This window comes from Falco biarmicus, chromosome 2 (genome assembly GCF_023638135.1).
Source record: "Falco biarmicus isolate bFalBia1 chromosome 2, bFalBia1.pri, whole genome shotgun sequence".
Taxonomy (NCBI): Eukaryota; Metazoa; Chordata; class Aves; order Falconiformes; family Falconidae; genus Falco; species Falco biarmicus.
In genome coordinates, this window is record NC_079289.1 from 86330542 (window position 1) to 86352888 (window position 22347).

Genomic DNA, 22347 nt, shown 5'->3' on the forward strand with positions numbered 1-22347 from the left:
TTTTGACCTATTTTCTCCTTATTGAGGTCCTTTCAATGATTTTTTTTTGTCAGACAATAGCTGAAATCAGTTCTGTACTATCCTTCTCTTTAGACCTTCAATCCTGAGAACTAATTTGTGTATATATTATGCCTAGGGGTTATAAATTATAGGGAAAACGTAAAATGAATTAACTGAGAACTATAATGTCAGTAAGATTGTATTTAGGCTTAAGTAAAGATTCCAACCAATAGGTCAGGAATGATCAAATCATCTACATTCATTTTACTTACCTCTCATTTTCTGATTTAAAAGGTGAACATTATGAAATACAATTTCAAATATGATCTCCAGGTTTAGCAGCCTCTTGCATGATAAATATTTTCTTTGAATTTCAAATATTCATCAGATAAATTTTAATATTAGAAAATCTACAGCTAGATAACTATAGAAAAACAAACCATTAAAAAAATGCATCGCAACTCTGAGTGAATTGCTTTTGTAACAAGCAGTTTCGGTGAAACAAGCATTCACATTTTTTCCATGGCACCTAAGCTCAGAAAATGAGGTTATGGTACAACACAACAGACAATCATTATCAAGTAGAACTCTATATAACCAGCCTAGCACTGTCACCGAATGGTGTCTATAACCTATTGAGTAGAGTAGTGAGTAGAGGTCAAACTTTGCTAACGCCTACTCCCCCTGTGTGTCTACAGATTCCCTCCTCTATTCCAGCAGGGCCACAATTTGTTTGCATGAGTGCTGTATGTAAGTGTTAGTTTGGGTGCTTGAGGGGAAAAAACCCTCACTTAATATAGCAATAAATTACTAAGAATGAAGGTTGCTGTAAATACCTGCAAAGTTGTTGGTGTGAGTTTTATTCTTCACCTATATACTTCACACTTTATACTGTGAACTTACTATTACGTTAATGAAATTGTAGGGTAAATTAATGTTGGGAGGATTAACATTCACATCTGAATTTTCATGCAGTAGATAAAAGTTGTAAAAAATCTAAATATCTAAACCCATGATAATTTAGTCTCATTCAGGTGTTTCATATTTATCCAGATGTCTGCTGGGAAACTGTCTATTATTTTAATGTTTAGTAGAAAAAAGGGGTTTAGATATCTGGCTAGTAAATACCCCAGATTGCCTTTTGAATTTGAATATGTTCCTGTCTCCTCATTTTCTTTTTCAAGATGCTTTTTCTGCTCACCACTAATATAGGAGTAGAGGCGCAAAGATCCTTTTTCTGTGCTTTGTTTTTAGAAAGTTAACTCTTTTTATTTTTTGCTTAAAAGCTGTATTATTGGAGAAAATGTGGAAGTTACCACTTGAAGATTATGACACCCTGCATGAAGCATGCTAAGAAATACTGCTAGAGAGAAGTTAGACAGAGATAAAATTTAAAGGGCATGCTACAAAACTACTGTGCTTGACTTAAGAACAGATGACTTCATGCAAACGTCTCAACTATATCACCAACATGAAACACCACGTTAGGATTTTAGTCACAGCCCAAAGCATTTCTTGTTGGGACATGGGTGTAATACTTTGTTCATAATGAGAAGACACCTTTTGCAGCAGGAAATATCCAATAAGCATCTCAAGGAGATGGGAGTTAAAGAGTATATGGTCATACAAATTTATTGGTTTTGTTCCAGTGTGTTAGCTGTTGTGACCTGAAAATGTGGAATAAACAAATATGAGGAAGACAAAAAGTAAGGTATTCAATTTCAATTAAATCAAAATACAGAAATATTAAAATAAGTTTTGCTTCCAAGCAGTATCTTCCAATCCACCATCTGCTGTCCTGGAGGTTCTATAAACAAACTGACATACATTTTAACATTGTAAAGAATGTGACAAAAAGCAAATGGATTCTACTGCATATTGAAACACAGAAAAGCTGCACCTTCATTAGAAAATCCAAAGCTGCATTTGTCCTCCCAGATCAGTGACTCTTATCTATTATTTCAAATGTAATCTAACTGTTTAATTGCATTTAGCTTTCAGGCTTCAATGGCAACATTGCTGGATGACCTCATCTACACATCTTGTAGAAAACAGAAAAAGTTAATGCCATTGCAAATACTACTAGGTACTAGCAGCAGCAGCAGTAGTAAAGAAATTGCAGCCATTAAGACTGTAAATGTACCTAAGGAAATCTGTGTATAATTTAGTTCCAGATATAACCATAGAGTTAATAGCAATATTAAGTAAACTCATAGGCAAATCTTCTTTCAACTAAAACTTTACTTGAAGGTTTAAAAATGCAAATTTTTTTAGGAATCTTAAGGTTTAATTAATTTGTTATATGCACATATATGCATTCTATTACTCCTGGGATTACCTCTGTCTAAACAGTTAAGGAAGGAATTTTGCTTTAAACACTTTTCAAATCATATCAGAGGAGTTTTTTAACCAAGTTTGCTGAGAATCCTTGGAATCTATAAACCATGTACTGGCTTTGATAAATGTGATTTAACAGCTAAACTTAGAGAAGTTCTGAAGTAAGTAAGACTACGTTTATGATAGTTTTTCTTACATCTTGATTAAAGTTTTGCATGTCATTAATTTGCATTTCATTTCATTTTGAGTTTAAAATCATCCTCTGTTTCCATTTTATCACCAGCTCAAATCATACTGCAGTTTGCATGAGCAAATTTCATTAGTATATGAGAAGTTTCAAAGTGAAATATTTTTCATATATTTATCAACTTTTAGCAATAGCGGTGATGTTCAATTATTTTTATTGCTGTGTTTTGCTGAATCTTGACTATAAAAACACAGTCATTGAATATTAAAAGTTTGCTTTCACAATATTGATATTCAATGTGTCTTTTGTAAGACAATGCTAGTTCAAGTTCATTAAAAAATCATTCTGAAATTAAGCAGTTTAAAACATAAAAATAAACTCTGTAGCAACTATCATTCAGAGATATTCACCCACCCAAACCTATAGGGTTTTGTATAATTATTTTCAAATCTAAACACCACAATAATAGTTTCAGAAAGTATAGACACCTCTCATTTATAATTTAAAAATTACTGTATGTTTTGTGAAAAGAAATCCCATGGTTTTCAAAACTGTCTTTGATGTGAAGCACAAAAGAAAAGCTGGCTCTAAGTGACAGCCATATTCAATACTTTCAGAGATGACTGAAAAGCACATTAGACAGGTCTGAATTTTGTTGCTTCTGGATCATATCTTTAATTATTCATAAACTAAATTTATACCAACTACCCACCTGAATGATCATCAATTTCAATGTGTTTGGGGTTTGTTTTGTGAATGCTATTTAGATATTAGCCAAAAAAAAGGGCTGTTCAACCAGTGACAGACCACATGGGCTGTCCACAACAAAGGAAGGTGTATTTGTCAAGCCGGTGCTGTGCTAATGCGCCGCAGTAAGAACTCAAAGCAAAGGGCTTGTCACAGTGAAGGAAACAAGGTTTAAAAGCCTTGTTGGTTTGAAGGAGAAAATTCTTCTTTGAAACAAGTTTCCTTTGAGGTTACAGCAAGTTTCTTGATCAGTTACAGATAGTGTATTTCAAAAGAAGAAATTGGAAGAATGACACTTAGAACATCTAATAACTGGATGTTTGAGAACAAGTCTGTTTGCTTAACTTCTTCAGTCCCTTAGACATCAGGAGCATATCAAAATGACTTGTTTAAGACTTTACATTTCTAGTGATGTATTTTCTTTGAAGCTTATCTGCTACTTCTTTCCTTACATGGCAGTCTTTTTCTTCAGGACGGCCCTTGATAAAACAAGTATCTCCTCTGACACTATTCAATATCCAGAACATTGCCCTCCTTTTTCCTGGAATTCATGTCTTTTTCAAGTCCGTGTTTTTTTCCTGCCCAGTCTTTTTTAACTTCTATACTAATTTCTCACTAAAACAGCGTTTAATAAGGTCACTAAAAATTTCCTCCAAGAATTTATCTCCAAGAATCTTTTCAGTGTTCACATTATTCTAGGTCATTCCCACCACTTTTAACAAACCATCTTCCCGCTGTTCATTCTTGTCTTCCTTTGGCTTGTTGTCAGGCTTTGCGTTGTTATAATTCACCACTTGCTTTTTCTGCATCTTCCCCTTGCCTTCTAATGCTCCCCTTGCAGAGCCAGTCCTCTCCCACTGGCAACACTCTGCATCCACCCCGTTACCTTTTTTATCCTACTTTGTCCTAGCACTGCTTTTAGTCTTCAGTCCCTGGGCATATCCTAATAACAACCCCAGCACCTCTCTTTTCAGTGTTTCATTTCATTTAGTTGTGCCAACGACCTTTAAACTTGTTAATTACAGATTTCTTTCCTGTTTTCTTTATAGCACCCCCTGCGAGATAGTTATTAAGTCTCAAGCTCAGAAAGACCAGAATAGATTTTTTTTTTTAAACCTGTGTTTACCATCGACATTTCCACTATTTTACACAACGTTTTGCTGCCTCTCTTAGCTATCCTTTCAGTCTACTACATGCACTTAATGCCTGCTTTACACATGTAGTGTTGCTTACCCTTCAAATATTTTATTTTCCTTCTCCTGCGCCAAACACCTGTAATGTTTTTCTGATTTCTGCTTAAAATTGTCATCTTCTTCTGAGAGATTTTTAGTCGCTCTGATTAGCAGTAATCTAATTCAGCCTCAGCCACTACTTGCTCATTAAAAGTGTTCACCAATGAGCACAATGCTGTGTTTACCAGTACTTATGAAATTAACAGTCCAGTGTATTCTGTTGCATGAATGACAAAATACGTGAGAACTTTAGAAATTGTTTGAGGAACTGTTGCTCTCTCCATCACCTAATTTCAGAGTACTGTTTGGAGCACCTTTATTGCTTGGTTACTTGCCCCTGTATCAATTTTACTGTAACTCTGTACAAAAGGCAGATACTTTTCACATCCTACCTGTCCACAAGGGTTAACTGAGAATTCTAAGGAACAACAAAACCAATCCCTTCTTAGTCCAGTGTCTGCCCTGTCTTGAAGAAGACCTAGGCGATCTAGATCCTGCAAAAGTCCCTATACCAGCAGGCTCCATTAATGTGAAGTCCCTTGAATACTTTGTCTATCAGTGTTGGCAGGGGCTGACATTGCCAGAAATACTGCTTGCTTGTCTGGGGAGCCTGGAGACTGAACCATAGAGCGCTAATTGTCTTGGTAATGATATTAAGTAGCAACTTTCTGGGAGATGGTTATCTCAAATTCTTTTCTCTACTTCAGATAAATGTTACACCTTAGTACCCTCACAATATTGGGAAGCTTAGTTTACTTTAGCTTTACTTAGTTAAGCATAAACTCGGTTTACAGTGTCGCTTTGTCAACGCTCATCAGCTCCATATTTGTTAAACACTGTTCACTTCTGGCTTCCTCCAAACTCCAACTAGTTTTTCCTACTGAGTGGAAGAGGGTCTGTCTTGTCCCTTCTTGTTCTGAGATAATGTACCATTTGGCAAGGTACTGCAGAAATATGGATTAGTCCTGAGCCCACTGACCCTCATGAGCAACGGGCTGCTGCCTCCAGGCTGTCTGTCACACTAGGTACAGCTGCATTCAGCAGTAGCAAATAAGCATGCTAGTACTCCTCAAAAAATATAATCATTTGCATTTTCAACACAAAGCCCTGCTGTGAACTACTCTTTGATATGAGTAGTGGGTTCTCACAGAAGAAGGTCTTTGATGACAATGCTATTCAGTGATCACCCAGTTACTCCTGCATTTACCAAGCCACAAGAGGAAAGCAAGTTCTGAGTAAACGCATCGCTAGCAAAAACACACTTAAAATCAGATTTGGTAGACACAACCATTCTCAGTCAAATCTACATTGTTTGCTGTATTTCTCTTTCATACAATGGAATTCCAGCCGTCTTGAGCACAGAGCTGTATGCAAGTACAGTAGCTTGCACAATAACCAACAAGTCAAGGGCAAAACTGGCTGGGTGATTTTAAATGAGCACTAAAGAATACCAATAGACTAAGCGTGGATTTCATACTAATGCTGCTGGAAGAACTTTTGACAACTCATTAAACCATAGTCTTTCATGAATGAGAATTTAGAAAATAGTTTTAGCAGCTATTCCTTCTCATGCCAGTCGCATTTCCAGTGATCTGGCACTGAAATAGTGACGTAGCATAAAGACAAATAAAGTTCTTTACCAGCTCAGCTCTTCACAAGAGAAGGCAAGTTTCCTTTCTGTGAATACAGCATGCAACACAATGGGTCTCAACTCTAAATTAGGTCCTCTGAACAGTACTACAATGGAGATATTTAATAATAACAATTAGTCTGAATAATGTACTCTCAACAGCTGCCTGTGATGCTTTTCACTGCAGTGTTCTTTCCTTATTGCAGTCAGTACTACTGAAATGCCTTTAGCAATATAGTACCTACTTTATATGCTCAGACATTTCTTCAAAATTAGAAATGGTAGTTGCAACTTTTTCTCCTTCTCATGAGAAATGTGTACTCATGATTTGCAAGGGCCTGGTGCATTACAAAAGTTTACCACTACTATCTGTTCTGGTTTGTTTTTTTTTTAAACATCATCTACATGGCCCAGAACTTGGCAATTAACAAGTCAGCAATACCCCACCAGCCAAACCAGAGTCATGTCTTAGAACCCACTCAACTTCTTGTTCTCAACTTGTATTTCAAAATTCTTCAAAAAGGCAAACTATTTTCCAAATCCTAACTGGTTTTCTGAGCAGATTTTTCTCTGAAAAATGTTTTATTTTTCACAGCCATGTTGACATTTGCATTACCCTATTACTTGAACTGGTGCTCATGTAGCATGGCTCAAACACAGTTCTAAGCTCTGCTGTACCTTCTTCTATACTGCTGGTTTTGGAAACTTCCTTTATTCCACCTTGGTACTAAAAATGAGAGCCTGCTTTCAACTCCAAGTCAGGCTATGGTGGTATTATTCTAAAGCTTCCTTTGGGGGAAAAAAAAAAAATCAGAACAAAATCCTCATCAGTGGTAATTAATTTTGACAGCATGGGCTTTGTAGCAATTCACAAACCTGTACTTTGTGCATCAGCATTCCTTATTATTCTAATTAAAGTGGAACATTGTGCCCTCGCCAGTCATTAATGGGTTTTCATTTTGTAAATGACATTTGCAAAAGTTAAAACGGGCAGTTCATATGAAGTCCACAGGCAAGAGCATTAAAACTAGCATCACCATAGCAACAGTCTTCCATCATTAGTATTCAGGGCAACAGCAAATGTTTTGTTGTGCTTTTGTTTCCAAAAAAAGATTTTTCTTTACTTGTCATTCATAAATAGAAAAGGCTCAAATGCATATATTTCAGGTAAAATTATTATATTCATTTGGCTGTTGCTGTTCTACAATTTCACAGATTTTTGTGGTATTTCTTTTTCAGGACAGGGGCTAAATTTCACAGTCTCTATAGCTGTGTATGTCTAACCTCCTGAGTGACATTTATTTTTTGCCAGCCTGCTGCTCAACAGTACAGTTTTATATGAAGTCTGTCACTTCTACTCAAGAATCTGTACCAAGTAACGGATTCTGCTGAGAATCTGTAAAAGATGCATGCATGGTGAAACGTGGTCAGTCCCCCATTAAGTGGAGTGTGCATCTGCTCAGTGCTGGTTTTGGTGTTTAAATGATGCTATTTATGTATTCTTTTTTTTTCCCCCCTCTCAGGAATTGAAATATAAGTGCATACATCATCTGTAGTGAAACGCTATTCAAGTATCATCTTGTCTTGCAGAGTTTAGAATTAGGGAGGGAAGAAAAGGTGCTCCCCATAAGGGAAACCAAGGTAGATTATGAATATACTCATGTCATTTATTGGAAGAGGTGATGCTGGCTACTTTTTCTCTGAAAGTTTAAAGAGGACGTAATTTTCTGGGAGCATGTTGCAGCAATACTTTGCAGTTCAAGAAACAGTTAGCACCATATCTCCTAAATGCACCCTGAGGCATCCTGTTTGCACATGTCTTGTTCAAGCAAAAGCATGCAATCAATACAGCAGAAGTAATAGTTGTCCTCTGGAAAAACATATTTTGTGTGCAGACAGAGGGGGTTAAGAAAAGAAAAGCAAGGTGAAAGACATTAAAGAAAGTAAATAACGAGCAGGGTGAGGTCAGTAGAAGGACTACTGTTTTAATTTGATATATCCTGGCTTGTTCAGTAACAAGCACAGATCAGAAGTAACTAAATGTTCTCTATCATTATGTCACTGGGTTTTAATTTGGCACAGGAAGGTTCCTTCTTTCCTTTTCATCTTCTTAAAATACTTCATTTTGCAGATTTTTGCAGAGAAGGGTCTTTAACGAGTAAATACACCTTAGTGCATTGTAAATGCTGGGGGTATAATCCATTCCATGAAAGATATTCCTGTATTTTAATTAACGGGGCACATTTTCATATAGTGCCCCTTGTAATATTAATTTTTCACCTAGTGAGACCTGGAGAATCGGAAAACCCTTAAAAATGGTGAATATATATATACCTGAGGAAAATCGCCCTCTGCTTAACTAGAAACTATCCACGGTGGCTTGATATTTGGTGCTTGGCACTTGGAGGACCTTAACACAGAAGGGAATTGCTGTATCTTTGGGGTTCTGAAATATGTATATGTATGTTTATTTGCTCAACCACTTATTTTCTTTCTTTTACAGAAGCACCTTTTTGCTAGGTCAAGTTAATCTTTCCCTGTGCTGATTCACTCTACTTTTTCCCTTTTTTGCTGCTTGTCAGATGCTTTCTAGGAGATTCAGCCTGTTAAAGCAGGTCATTTTCTCTCTTTTAGACTTCCATTGTCTACTGAAGTGAAGACACTTACTGAACTGTAATATTTTGCAGAATTTTGCCATTTGATCTTCATGGATAAATTCAGTGGTGAAGTGGAACATTGTAAAAACTGAATACTTTTCACTGAATCCAGAATCCAGTCTTCATTTTGCTAAAAGGTTTCATGTTTAGCATTCTGTCTAAGCGAGCTTGTTTGTAAATCTAAGTTCAATACCAGTTTCTTGCAATGCTGAATCTTCTAATCATCAAATAAGTAACCTACCTTTTTTAAAATGAACTTTGGAGATCTCTCCAGATTATTAGCACTTTACAAGCACTGAACTATAACATCATTACAAAGATTTACCTAAATTGCAAGGGGTTTATAGCCTTGTTTATTGTAATAATGACAGGCAGAGAAGCCATTTCTGGGAAGGATCAGTGACAGATTACTATTTTCCATTCCAGACTCCATTCATTCAGGGACAGACCCTTGAGCACTGTTGTGGCAAATAAGAGGAAATTGCCAGTTTCTTATTTATCCAAAATGGGTAAACGCTGTTTCCCAAAATATATGTATGCATACTTTCTACTTGTGGGTGTCCTTGAAAAAGCTACTGAAGCTGTTCTTGGTTAATGTTTCTGCATTTGTTCTAGAAATACAGATGGAGAAGCATCTCTGTGAGTATGGATTTCAGATATGCTATATTAGTTGCATATTTCCCCTCTAAAGAATTAACTGTGGAAGCAGAAGTAAGCAAATGAAATATCCTCAACTTGGTTTTGTATATTATTCTTCAAAATCATGCCCAGCTTCAACCTATAGAAACACTGTGGAGTAGAAATAAGTGGTTTGCAGTTGTTTTCCTGAGTGTAAACAGACTATGTATTTTGTAGCTGGAAATGTCCATGATTACAGGAACAAAAAATAAAAACCAAGAGTTAGAACTACTAAACCTCAATCACATTTTTATTTCTCCATCTATAAACTTTTATTGCAAGTAATCTGGAATAAAGGCATCTTGAAATTTTACTTGTGTTTAGAAGGAGATTACTTCCAGATTTCTGCCAGTAAGAGCATTTTAGCCACTAGGACCCAGTTGCTGAAAAGCATATTTTACCTCTATAGTTCAGTTTACTTTAAGTATCAAATGAAAATCAGAGGTTAAAAAAGTTGTGAGTTCCAAAGGTCTCTTACTGATGAGCTCATCACCATTTCCAAATACTGGTTTATGTTTCAGGCTTCTGAACTGAGCTATTTTGACATAAACCATCCCTAGGAGCATAAACAAAACACACCAAGAAATTATCTTTTTGACCATAGGTGCACTCACCTTATTTGGTCTTTTAATTACTGCCTGTTAACAGAGGTACTTATTCTTTTAGTGCTGCGGTAATTTTACCAAACAATTTAAAACATTTAGCAGACTGTTCAATTGTAGGCAGTGTTTGGCCAGAGTTTTCTCCTGCACATTCCTCATTCATCTGCTTTTCCACTATTCTAACTGTGCTATGGCACAAAAGCAATGAAAACTTTAATATGGTCATTACATATTACTACTTGCTTTCATATGCTATTATTTCTTCTCCTGTTTCCAGTTTGAGGGAGAAATAAGTATTTCATCGCACTGTAACAATCCTGAGCAAAAGAACCTACAGATAACTCCGTTGTGCTGGGTGCAGTTTAGGGTCCCATCTGACATACTGTCAGAAGTTTGGAAATCAAATTTAAGTTCTGCACTGAAAGCAACTTGCAAGGGTTGAGAGATACGCTCATTGATTTCAGCAAATTTACTTCTTATTTTTAGCAGCATAAAAGGGATCAAATTCTGGCTTTCAGCATTTCCTCTCATGTATCATGTTTTTTCACATCAGTGCCCAAAGTATTGTGGAATAAACATTTGCTGCTGGCAAAATGCAAATCTGTATTTCTACAGTTTTCTTTTAAGAAAGCGGAGCGCAAAACCCTCAGCACTGCTTTGCTCTGGGGCATTTGTTCACTATTCTATAAATAAGGAGTGGAAAAGAGTCTGTCAGTGTGAATCTTTTATCAAACTCGCCTGTGTGGGTATGCCACATTGTGGAAAATAGTCATCTTCGGTTTGGATAGAGCCAGCCAGTGGGACTCCTTTCTCCTGTGATGGTCCCGATGTTGGTTTAGGTCAATGGCATACACTTATAACAACCAGAGACCTCCCAAACAATTTTCCTTCAGTGCACATGGCTTTTAAAGTACTTATCAACTTTTTTTTCCCCAGTTTTATAAACCCAAATTAAATTTCTGCTGACTTTAAACAGATCTGACTCTTACTCACTCCTCCTTTTTCTTTCCGTTATGTCACAAATAGTCATTTAAAGCCCTGAGAGCCCAGTATTGCTCAGACATCTCCAGACTGAAGTTCTGCTCCTTAGTTTCACCAGTTCTGTACCAAGTTTCAAGGACACCGTCAAAGGTTATCACTGCCTTGCCTTGTCTTGATGTATCTTGCAGATTTTCAGCTTTCCTCAATTCTCTCTTTATTAGATCCTCCCAATAATTATTAGACATTTACACCTACGCAATTCCCTTAAGTCATAGATTTCCTCTTCTTTGTGAAGTTAGACAAAAGGACAAACAACAACAACAAAAATCTAGAAAACTGCCTCCTGCCCTGCTTTCTAGATATTTTTTTTCCTGGATAATTTGCTTGCCACAATATGTCCTCTCTGAGCCTAGCCTGCTTCAAACATCACCACTGTCCAAAGCCACAGCTAATTTCATACCTTTCAGGTCTTGTCGCCACTATCTCAAAGAAGTATGTGATGTGCCTCAAGTAACAGCATTTACCTGCAATTTTTTTGTTGTTTCTGAAACCTTCTTGAATTACACAGGATTTCCTTTTTGTATTTACTAAGTAATGTATGTGCTGGTGAATAATGAGTAAAACGCTCCAGGAAAATAAGAATAATTTTTAATTTTATTTTTTTTAATGTAAACTGTTCATAAGTGTAATATGTACTGACAACATTTAACACAGTTTACCTAAGAGATTCCCATTGCAAGTGAGACCAAACAGGTGGCAGCCCCCAATCAGTGACTTGTTATCACTGAGAAGCTTTGATCTACCTAATGTATAATAAATAAGATTCTGCATTTTAATCATCTTGCTGCTTTCATATAACTTGTGTTGCAAAGTCATATTTTATTTCCAAAAACTCATCCTGACTTTGTTGATTATTTTTTTTTAATTAGACTATACTTGATCATTTATTTATTTAAACATACCTATCAGCAGACAGATGATACACCAGCTGGAAGTTATTGTACTGTATACCCACCACTTCCCTATCCACCTTTGTCTTATTCCCACGACTGCAAAAGATGTAGCTATTCTTATTTTTTTTTTTTTTACTTTACACCACATAAGAGACTGACCAGATGATCCTTTCAGGTTAAGATATTGGCTGATGCAAAATGCAGTTAGGCTTGAAGTTGTCCTTGTTTCTATATGTACTCCTCACTCTAAAGTTCCATTCTGCCTTTATGCTCCATTAAAGATCAAAAATTTATATTGCCAATGTAATAAACTTGAAGAGTTCCTTGAAAATAGCAATCTCAAATCTGCTCTTACATATATACAACAATCTAAGGTTGGTGCTGTAGTATTTTTAGTAATTTAGTACCCATATTACTATTCAAATTCCCTGTACTTACCCGTGTTCAGTCTGATTGTTTAAAGGCAGGGAGGATCAGACCAAACTGTATCTGTAAAGAAGGCATTATTGAAACCAATAATATTTGCACAATGAGTAAGGATGATAGCATAGAATAGTGCTGCATTGCTTATGAATAGGGTTTTTTTCCCAACAAGGTTTATCTTGAAGGCACTGAAATCCAATGCTAGATTTCTCACCAAAGTCTGTAATGTCAGGCTTAACACTTTATTAAATGTTCAGTTAGAAAGAGGAGACTATAGAACGGACACTTAAACTGTTCTGTAAAGGGTATTTTAAATTATTCTCTTAATTGCAAATTACAGAAAAAGAGGATGTAGAGAAAAATATAATTTCAGCATAATGTTCTAAATTAAGAAAATAAGAACTCTCTTTTTCAATGTTGGAGTTGGTGGCTGGAACTGATTTATATAAACTGTGCCCATCTAGGAATAAGCCAACCCATGAAATTAAACATCCATTAAATTGTTTTAAGTGAGAGAATGGGATAGTCTGCCAATGTGAGAACAACCTGTACTCGCTAAGGAATGCAGCCAAAATTTTGTTTGGAAGTAAAATCTAGCTCCGTATGTAGCATGCAATGCACTAAAAGGGTTAGAACATTGTTGTTGCACACTGTGCTTTTGCAGTTTAAAGACTTGGCAAGATGCTGCAGTGTATGTGAATGCAGAGGAGTCCATGAGAGCAGATGAGTATTCTTCTAAGTCTTATCTTTTACCAGTTCTTATAGAAATTGCCACCTAAAACATTTCTTTGTTCCTAATGAACCTTTAAGGAATAAATGCCGTGAGAGGCCAGCTGCTCTGCTGGTATGCACTGGAAGTGCTTCTTCGATTAGTTAACTGTCAGACATTGTGCCAGCTTACAAAGTTTTTGAATGGAAATAATAGTTGTTTTTCTTAGAAATTTTGACTGCTGCAAACTTTGGAAACTGTATATAGAGCATTCAGCACACTTTAAAAGTAATTATGATATGGCTGCTCTTCATTGGTAGTGTCTGGATTGCAAATCCACTGCTTAAAAATAATTACTTTGATTACCAGCTGATTTCTTTGGTTAGCTCATCAGGAAGGCTTAAGGATCTAGCACAGCAAAGCAGTTGTGACTATATTCTACTGCATGGCATTTAAATCACAGGGTTTTGAGCTGATCTAGAACTCTTCTGGTTCCCCCGCTGTAGGGAGGTATTTTCGCCATTTAATGTGATAGATTTATTCTGCAGGGACAGGCCCAACCAGTTTCAAAAAGATACCACAGTTCTTGCAGTGCTTTGGCTGCAACAACTCCCACAATAGGTCAGACAATTTAAAATGAGGTAAAAAAAATAAATAATAATTAAAAAAATTAAATAAAATCATGCTTTAGCTCCACAGCAGCACTATGTGGGAAGTAAAGGAGTACCATGCCCAGCCTGCTGTAGAGTGGTTCACTTCTCGGCAATAAGAACAAGAGTCACTGTGTGAAATTTGGACCAAGGGATAGTCTCGGGGCATACACACATAGCAGTGCATGTGTAAGATAATGTGCCACTAGAAGGTCCAAATAACGAAGGTATTGTCACATTTGTAGAGTTGATCCCTCTTGGCTATTTCACGGACTAAATAATTTGTTTAAATGGCAGCATAGATGTAGCCCCACTGGCCTAATTTTCTGCAAATTGCTGGCAAGCTTCATGTACAATGTTGGCATGGGAATAACTATCAAAACCAGTCACTTTCTTCATCTATGACCCAACAGAGTGTTCCGTCATCACCAAATGACCATGTTCATCGTATCATTGTATACAGTCTCTTTTAAAATGTTAAAATAAATGCGAGCCTCAGTGAAGGGTAATGTTTACTATGAAAATTATCAGAAAAATAATAATAATATGGCATGAAGTTAAAAAAATATTATATTTATTTGTTTGGGAAATGGAAGACTTTTATTGATAATGCCTTACTCATAAACAAGAAATATGTTTCTTCTCCTTGATTCCTAAATTGTAATTTTTAGAATAAAGCCAAATGAGTGCTCGATATGGCAAGCGGCTAAAAATAAAACTCTCCAAAGGTTTCAGTTCAGTATTAAATACGCTGGTTTGAAAAAAATAGTGGATTAGATGGGGTCTAATCCTTCACTCCCTGCTTGGGCTCTATTTGGCAAAATTCTTAGGCTGTCAGCTTCTGCAAATCTTTGCAAAATTATTTTTATTCTTAATAAATTATTTGCTCCATTAGTTACCCTAAAAACAGAACAAATTGAAGGACATGGGTGGAAGGATAATAATTTGAGAAATAATGACAGTAGCTTTCTAAGAATGAGAATGAAGAACAACTGCAGCAACACCACTATGGAAATGTAACAAGAGATTCATTTCCGAATACTGATAAAAATTATAATGCCCATAAGCAAAAATAAGCTTCATTACTGAAGTACAGAAGTATTTAGATACCACATATCTCAACCCAGTTTTTATTTGAAAGATAAGGTTGAAGATCTCTTCTATTATTTATTTTCCCTTGGCTGATGCATATCGGTGTAAAGACATTAATTGAAGTGGTGATAATTGTTTGCAAAATGACAGTTGGTTCTAAAGCTGGCAACCAGGAGCCAGAGCTGTTGATAGTAATTGAAGGAAAATTATTGACCTCACGAGAAGAATGATAATTTAAAACAACACCATATTTTCTTAATATGACAGACTGATTTTGTTATTTTGGGATTAGGGATGAATGCTCAAACAGTTGTAATGTTTTCTGAGACAGGAGTTGTGAGTTTAGATGATCTTTCTAACTTTAAGGACACTCAGAAAATCATCTTCTACACAGTGGGTAATACGTTATCTTATGTCTATGAATTTTTTGCCAGAATAAAACTCCAAACTGTGACCACTATTAAATAAACAAGTGGTTCGGATCCTGTATATGCTTTGCATTTGTAGTGTACTGTGTAGATACAGAGAAATCTTGGTTGAATTTAATACTTTTTTCCTTGAAAGGAAGGTGACAAGAACTGTGTGATGTTTCTTATGACTGATAACATGGAATTAAGTAGTTTGAGCTTTTAAAATCATCTGGTATTCTGTGTCATGTGGTGAGGGAGATGATAAAGATGGAAACTCTATTTAGTCCTAGCGGTAAGTCTGGACCAGTTTAGAAAAAGCTGAAATGTTGATATGGTAGAATTGTAGGTTGACATTTCTGAAAATGTGTTCAAGGGAGTTAGATGTAGCAGCAGGGGTCTAAGAATATTCATATGGACCATAACCAACATTTAAATCCTTAATATTTTAGGGCTGTGTGTGTCGTTCAGGATTTAGATTGCACATTTGAAAGCAATTTCTCAAAACCAAAGAAAATAGTTCCAAATACAAATTTGGAAATTGTTTGATTATTTCAATGTGGAAAAATACTCAGTACAGAAATAAAAAAAAATGGGTTTGGCTGATTTTGAGCTCCACACAGTCACCGTTGTTCTTGATTTAATAATGGGCTATGGTAGGTGCTAAAAGTCATTTGTGTACCTTTGGTGCATAGACACTATAAATGTCAAGGCTCTTTAACTTGGGTAGACAAGGCATCTCTGATTTTCATTCCAAATTTTTCACAGTGAATTCATCTATGTTGCTAGAAAGCGAATCTTCATTTTGCAGGTTTATCCTTTCACAAAGAGATTTCATTTTCTGTTTAACAGCAGAGATCAGAGAACTGATTGAAAGGATGTCGGTAGAATTACTAGGTATTTCAAGCCTTGTTGAGATGTGCCGTGAGAGCTTTGGCTCAATTCAAACATGAAATACAGAAATACTGAGTTCTATTAAATGCATTCCCATTAATAGACTTAGTTAAACATAAAAACTGTTCAATATAGTTTAGCAACACTTTGTTGCTATCAGCTAGCATCCACAGGATTCTTTCCTCAATTAACTGCCAGCTACTGTGCCAGAGACAGAAGCAGCTAGACAAAGATGCCAAAATGAAAAAGCCTGGGTGGACTATTTAATAGGAAGAACCATAAATGGAAGAAGCAGAAGCTGTCTGGAATTATGTGAAACATTTGTCAAAGTGTAAATACTTGGACTTGCCACAGGAGACTTGAATGAAACCCTTTTCTAACATTAGCTAAGAAATAATTTTTATTTTACCTCACAATTTCTTTGTATCCTTCATTACTGAATTATTTTAGTGTTAACATACATTTAGATTCAATTAGGATAAAACAATATCTGTGCCCTAGGACCTGGCTCCATGGTAGCTGATACCGATTCATCCATTTTTGGAAGCACTAGTTAATGTAGGTATCTTTGTCTATGTCTGTTTCAAACGACTGTATATATAAACACTAATTTTCAGTCTTTGGCATGGACAAGATGAGACTATTGCCACCTGCCATTAAAGGGCACAAGTACATTTTTAATAGAATATTTTTTTGAAATGAAATAAAAAGTTTTGATTTCAGAAATGTCAGATGAGAAACTTTTCTTTTCCAGAATTCTTTTCTTGCTTGCTGTTACCAAGTATTACCTTGGTTTGGGAATAGTTGTACAACCCTAAACCTGAAGCTGCATTTCTATGCAAATAAACCATGAGAAATGTCACCTGGATTGAATGGAGGCGTTAGCCTGGATGGAATTACTGGTGAGGCTAGTTAGGTGTAGCTGCTCCCTCCTCGCATCAACCTCTCTAGGCTGGTTCCTTCCCGAGGTGCAGTGTTGCACTTTCCTCTATTGTTAGATCCCCACATAAGAGAATTGGGAAGAGAAGGCAAAGTAATCATGCTATGCAGGAAGACTAAGCTTTGCTCATGTTACATCAGGGTACTGGGAGAAGCTAAAGACTCCAGTTTTGAAACAAATTCAATGCAAGTTCGATTTACCAAGGAAGGCGAACCATCCCTTCCTCACATCAGGGCTCTGTGTGGCCCAGTCTAGGGAAAAGGTTGGGAGTAGACCTCAAACTTATCATATTTGCCAAGGTCAGCAACCTCAACGTGTTTGCAAAGATGGTGAAAAGCCTAGTGTGTACATAAAAATAGGCAGGGCCTCTTGTTAGAATTAAATATTATATGTATATGTTATGTATAGTGTATTATAATTGTTGAGAAAAAAAAGGGGTAGCTATGACAGGTTCAAAGTATATTTTAAAGCAACAAAACCCACAAGTTCTGTGAGAACACAGCAAAGCAATCACTGCTAAAATATGAATGCATAAATTCAGAGGTGCAAAGTTTGCCTAGCTAGTGGTCTGATTGGGAACATGCCTGCATATAGCTGTCATAAAATGCAAGAGATTTCATCGCCCTCTTCTTTGAGTACCTAAGGGCAGCCTTATCATGGGAACATCCCAGTATGTAGCCTCATAGCATGATCTACGTGGCTTTTTTCCCCAAGTGAATATTTTCTCTTCTAGATAATACTTTCATAGGGACATTTTTTCAAAATGACTTCTTTCCTCAATGAAAGAAAAACTTTTCTGTTTGTGTGATATTAGTCATAGAAAAATACTTGATAGTTTCAAAAATGCAAAGAAATACAAAAATAAAAAGTTATGGAATGCAACCAAGAAGTAACTTAGTAAAAAAGGAAGGCATGCTTCTCCTTTAATGTCTGTGGAAGTCTTTGGAACCAGAGAGGGCTGCTTGTTAGGGACCAGGAACGCTAGTATCACGTTTTCTGGGCCTGGTGTGAAGCTGGGCTGCAAGATGCAGTTTCTTGCTATTGAGATCTATACATCGATAGGAAACAGCAGAGAAGTTAATCATTTGGGAAACCAGGTTTTGTGTTTGTGACAATTTTATGCATGGAAAGAAAGATTTGGAGGTGAAAAGAGAGTCAGTGAGCAAGAGAGTTTATGAAATCCTGCTTATTTTAATCCCCCAGGAGGCAAAACAGTCATTTATTTCTAACTGGGCACACAAAGAAAAGTAAGTAATAGAGTTTGCCTTCATCGGTTTGTTTAATTTAACCTTATTAGTCTGAATTTTTTTCTCAGCCTTACTCCCTGAAATGATAACCATTCATTTTGCCAATAAAGGTTCCTCAAATCAAGATTTTACCATGGTATAATGACCATTTTTCAAGTCTTACTTGTATATTGTAAAGATCGGCAAGCAGTTTTGCTTAGCATAAGTTTCCTGCGGGGAGATTTTAAGTCTTTTTTACAGAGTTTTAAAAATACTTTTAGTTATCTAGCATTTTGTTTCTTGATCTTCCCATTCTTGGGATTATTCACACTCCAGTTCATCTCCATCCTGGAAGAGCAGGGGTCATTCCTTTCTTAATTTTCTTAATTTCTTGTGGTTTGGTATGGGAGAAAAGAGCTTTTGGCATTTACAGGTGTTTACCTGAAGTGCTCATAGTGCTGGTAGAACTGGGATGTGCTATCCACTGCATCCAGCGATGCACATCATTTTACTTAATCTCAGTGTCACTCTGCTCCTCTTTTCAGGGTCACACACCTGGCAGTAGGGATTGAACAAACACTCTGCTACTGCAAGGTGTCTAAATTGTCACTGTCAGCTTAAAAAAATAAATGCAGCCTCTCCAAATCAGCCTTTCCAAGATTTCAACAGGACGAAATTCATATGTATGCTTAATATATCCAAAATGACAGGCACCGTCTCATTCATCTTTTATCAACCGCATGCATTGCAGTGTGACATACGGCACACACAGACCGTTCCCAAGGCTCTGTGATACTCATCTCATAGGGTGACTATGATTTCAGTTTTAAGCAGGTGTCTTTATGTAGTAAAAACAAGTACAGCCCAAAGTAATGCAGAGGTTGTGCCATTTGGCATTTGGCAGGAACAGACATCACCCTGTCACACATGCTATGTACCAATACTTTCCATAGTGTGCATTGGATTGCTGCAAGCTCTATAATATTTACTGCAGAATTAGTTTTATTAAAAGAAAGAAAGAAAATAAGAAGGATTCCCCTTTCTACTCTGTCTATTCAAAAAACATCTCAGTGAAACATACTGAGTAAATTCTTGTGAGCTGCACTTGCCAGTTACATGACTGATTTACAGGGTGAAGAACAAGCCCTGTGTTAGAAGCACCTGCTCACCTCCTCTCATACAGGACACAAATTGGGTTTGCCTCTGGGCAGAAAGTGGTATGCTCTTCTCCAACTCTCTCATGGTGTAAATAATTGATAATAAACATATAGAGCTATGAATGTTTTAGTAGGTCTTTAATTTGCAGTGCAATGTTGGGGAAAATGAATGCAGAATTTCAAGACTTTTCTTCATTGCATTTACGGTATTTTAATGGGCTTCCAGTGGTAATGTGCAAACAGGGGGGAAAAAAAAAAAAGGGGGGGGGTGGTGGGGGTGGTGGCGAACCCAACACGAAAAATAAACAGCATCCGGAACAGTATTCTCTTCTTGGCTCTTCTGAGAGCGCTATCAACAAATAATAATAAAAAGAAATAATACTGGAGGTGTCAGCCCTTGGAGCATATTTAAGACAGATGATCCAGGAAAGTGTCATTGTGCCATCCCAAGTGATTCTTACTATTTATTTATACCAAGAAAAAGAAAATAGACTCAAACAGCATAACAGAGTAGCCAGCCCAACACAGTGTACCACATTTTTTTACATGCAAGGCAAGTGGTTGCTAATCCACTACCCAGATAACTGAGAAATTAAGTAAAGACACACTTGTAAGGAGGACTACATGCTTCACAGAACTGCGGAAGTAAGACTTAGTTAATACCAAAATGTTGTAACTTCACTTTCAATGACAGTAAAGCTAAAGAAATGTCTCTTTAGTTTTCTAATTCATAAAGTGTTAAACTTACAAGCAAACTTGTACATTTAATGCCTGCTCTACTAAATGGTTTTAGGCAAGTCCCTACCCATTTCTGCATTTGGATTTCCGTATCTGTCTGCAACACAGAGTAGCGATGCTAATCTCCTACGTAAAACTTGTGGGGATTTATACTCAAACATTATTGTTTAGGAATCAGTTATTTTATGTTCATATTATTATTTTTAATGTATGTCTATGGCTCTTTCCCCATAGAAAAGGGACAACATTCTGAGAAGAACGTATTAAAACTGAAAAATCAGGTTTCTCAAATGAACAGATTCCAGTAACCACTTGGACAGCAAGCAGTGTAGTCAGACTGCCTGCAAAGTCACTTCATCTTCCCCTCCCCCGCTCTGAAAGAGTTTCGAGGTAATAAAACAGCCTCTAATTATTACCACTCGTGTATTAGGGAGTTGTGATTTCCCTTTAAGCACCTGGTGTTGTTAAATGTTGAAGAGACAGATACCTTGGTTAGCTGTAGTCCAGGACAAACCTACAGTATAAGAGAAATAAACACTGTTCTCCTGATTCAGGTCTCTGTGTAGGTGCACAAATTGACTGAATAGCCCTTGGATAAGAAAAGCACCCCAGGGAATTCAGATTCTGCTTACTTTGTAATCCTGTTTTATTGTCTACAGGAGAAAACTGTCTTTTATCAAATAAATGGCTTAAAATTAAGTATGGCATAAAGATTGGCTTCAGTTGCAAATGCCAAAGACAGTAACCATTTATACTGCAAACAAAACATATTTTTGTAATAAATTATGGGTAGTTTGAAAGTAATTTGCAATAAGAGTGGTATTACTTCTGTAAATTATACAGCAAAAGTACAATTTTGAGGCTAATCAAAACAGCTAAAAGCTTTTGTGAATTTAGATACAACAATCAGAACTACATTAAATAAATTATTTTTTTTATAAAATCAAATTATAAAGTCAATAGGCCTTAATCCCATAATCCTTCAACATTCTTGATTTCCCCTGGATGTTCTTGAGTGGGTAATGGTTTGATTTGGGAGATCAAAGGGTTAATTTGCTTTTCAATTGAGGAATGACTCAGAGTTCCCCTTTATTGGTTAAAAAAAAGAAAAAAGAAAAGAAGAAAAGTGGTGTGTGGGTGTAAGGTAGGGGAAAAAAGCCAAGAAAATGGATTCACTAATTGGGGTTTCACCTGCTGTGAGTCTAATTGAATACAATGCTTTATTTGTAACTCAAGGAGAAAGAAGATTATGCAAAGTATGAGAAATTCAGACTGGTTTTTAATTTCTACTACTTGGCACTGTTGTATGGGAAAGAAGACCAACTTGATAATAGCAGCATCAAGCTTCTGTTAAGGCAGACCAGGAAGCTCCAGAAACAGTAAAAATTGAAGGAATGTCTATCGGGGGTATCAGTACCACATACCTCTTGAAGGAAAACAAACCACTTTTGCTGTGAAACAGCAGGGTTCCGGCTACCCTGAGTCCCTTGGTATGACATGGGCAGCTGCTTTCTCCTTGTAATAGACTGTGAGGTTCCCCCCAAGTAATACGTTAAATATCCTATTTTAAAGACTTAAAGAGAGTTCTCACTTCTTAAAGCTTAGCTTAACGTGGGAGAAGGTGAGGTTGCTAATGCAATGTAGTTGCCAGTCTTCAGCCAGTTGATTCACCTCAAAACTAAGATGTCTGATACAGCCAATTCCTCAAATACCAGGTCCACTGAAGTACATGGAAAATTCTTACGGAGTCTGATGAGTTTTAACATAGTGATTTATGTTTACACAAAAATTAATCCTCTTTTTCTTTCCATGTTGAGGTGGTAGATCCAAGCTAACAGAAAACGGAATTAGATCTTTTTAAATAATCTCAATTGTCTGGAAACTACAAGAATTTAACATTTAATTCCATTAAGTTTTATATTTGCATTTCAGGGCTTGAGGGACTGAACTTAGAGCATCTTACACTTTTAACGCCTCTAGAAAAAAACACGTGGGCTTTCCTTGAACTGCTTGTTGAGCTTTTCATAAAATCAGATCACCCAGCTACCTGGAACCCTAAGGGAAGCCCTAAATATCCTGGTACTTGGGATAAAACCCACCAAGTTCA

At 36.5% G+C, this 22347-nt stretch overlaps 1 protein-coding gene across 15 annotated transcripts in view; it reads left to right on the plus strand.

The window, feature by feature from the left end:
• Nucleotides 1-22347, plus strand: part of DMD (dystrophin) — a 1162034-nt gene that overhangs the window by 1055090 nt on the left and 84597 nt on the right. The gene's annotated exons all lie outside the window — the stretch shown is intronic.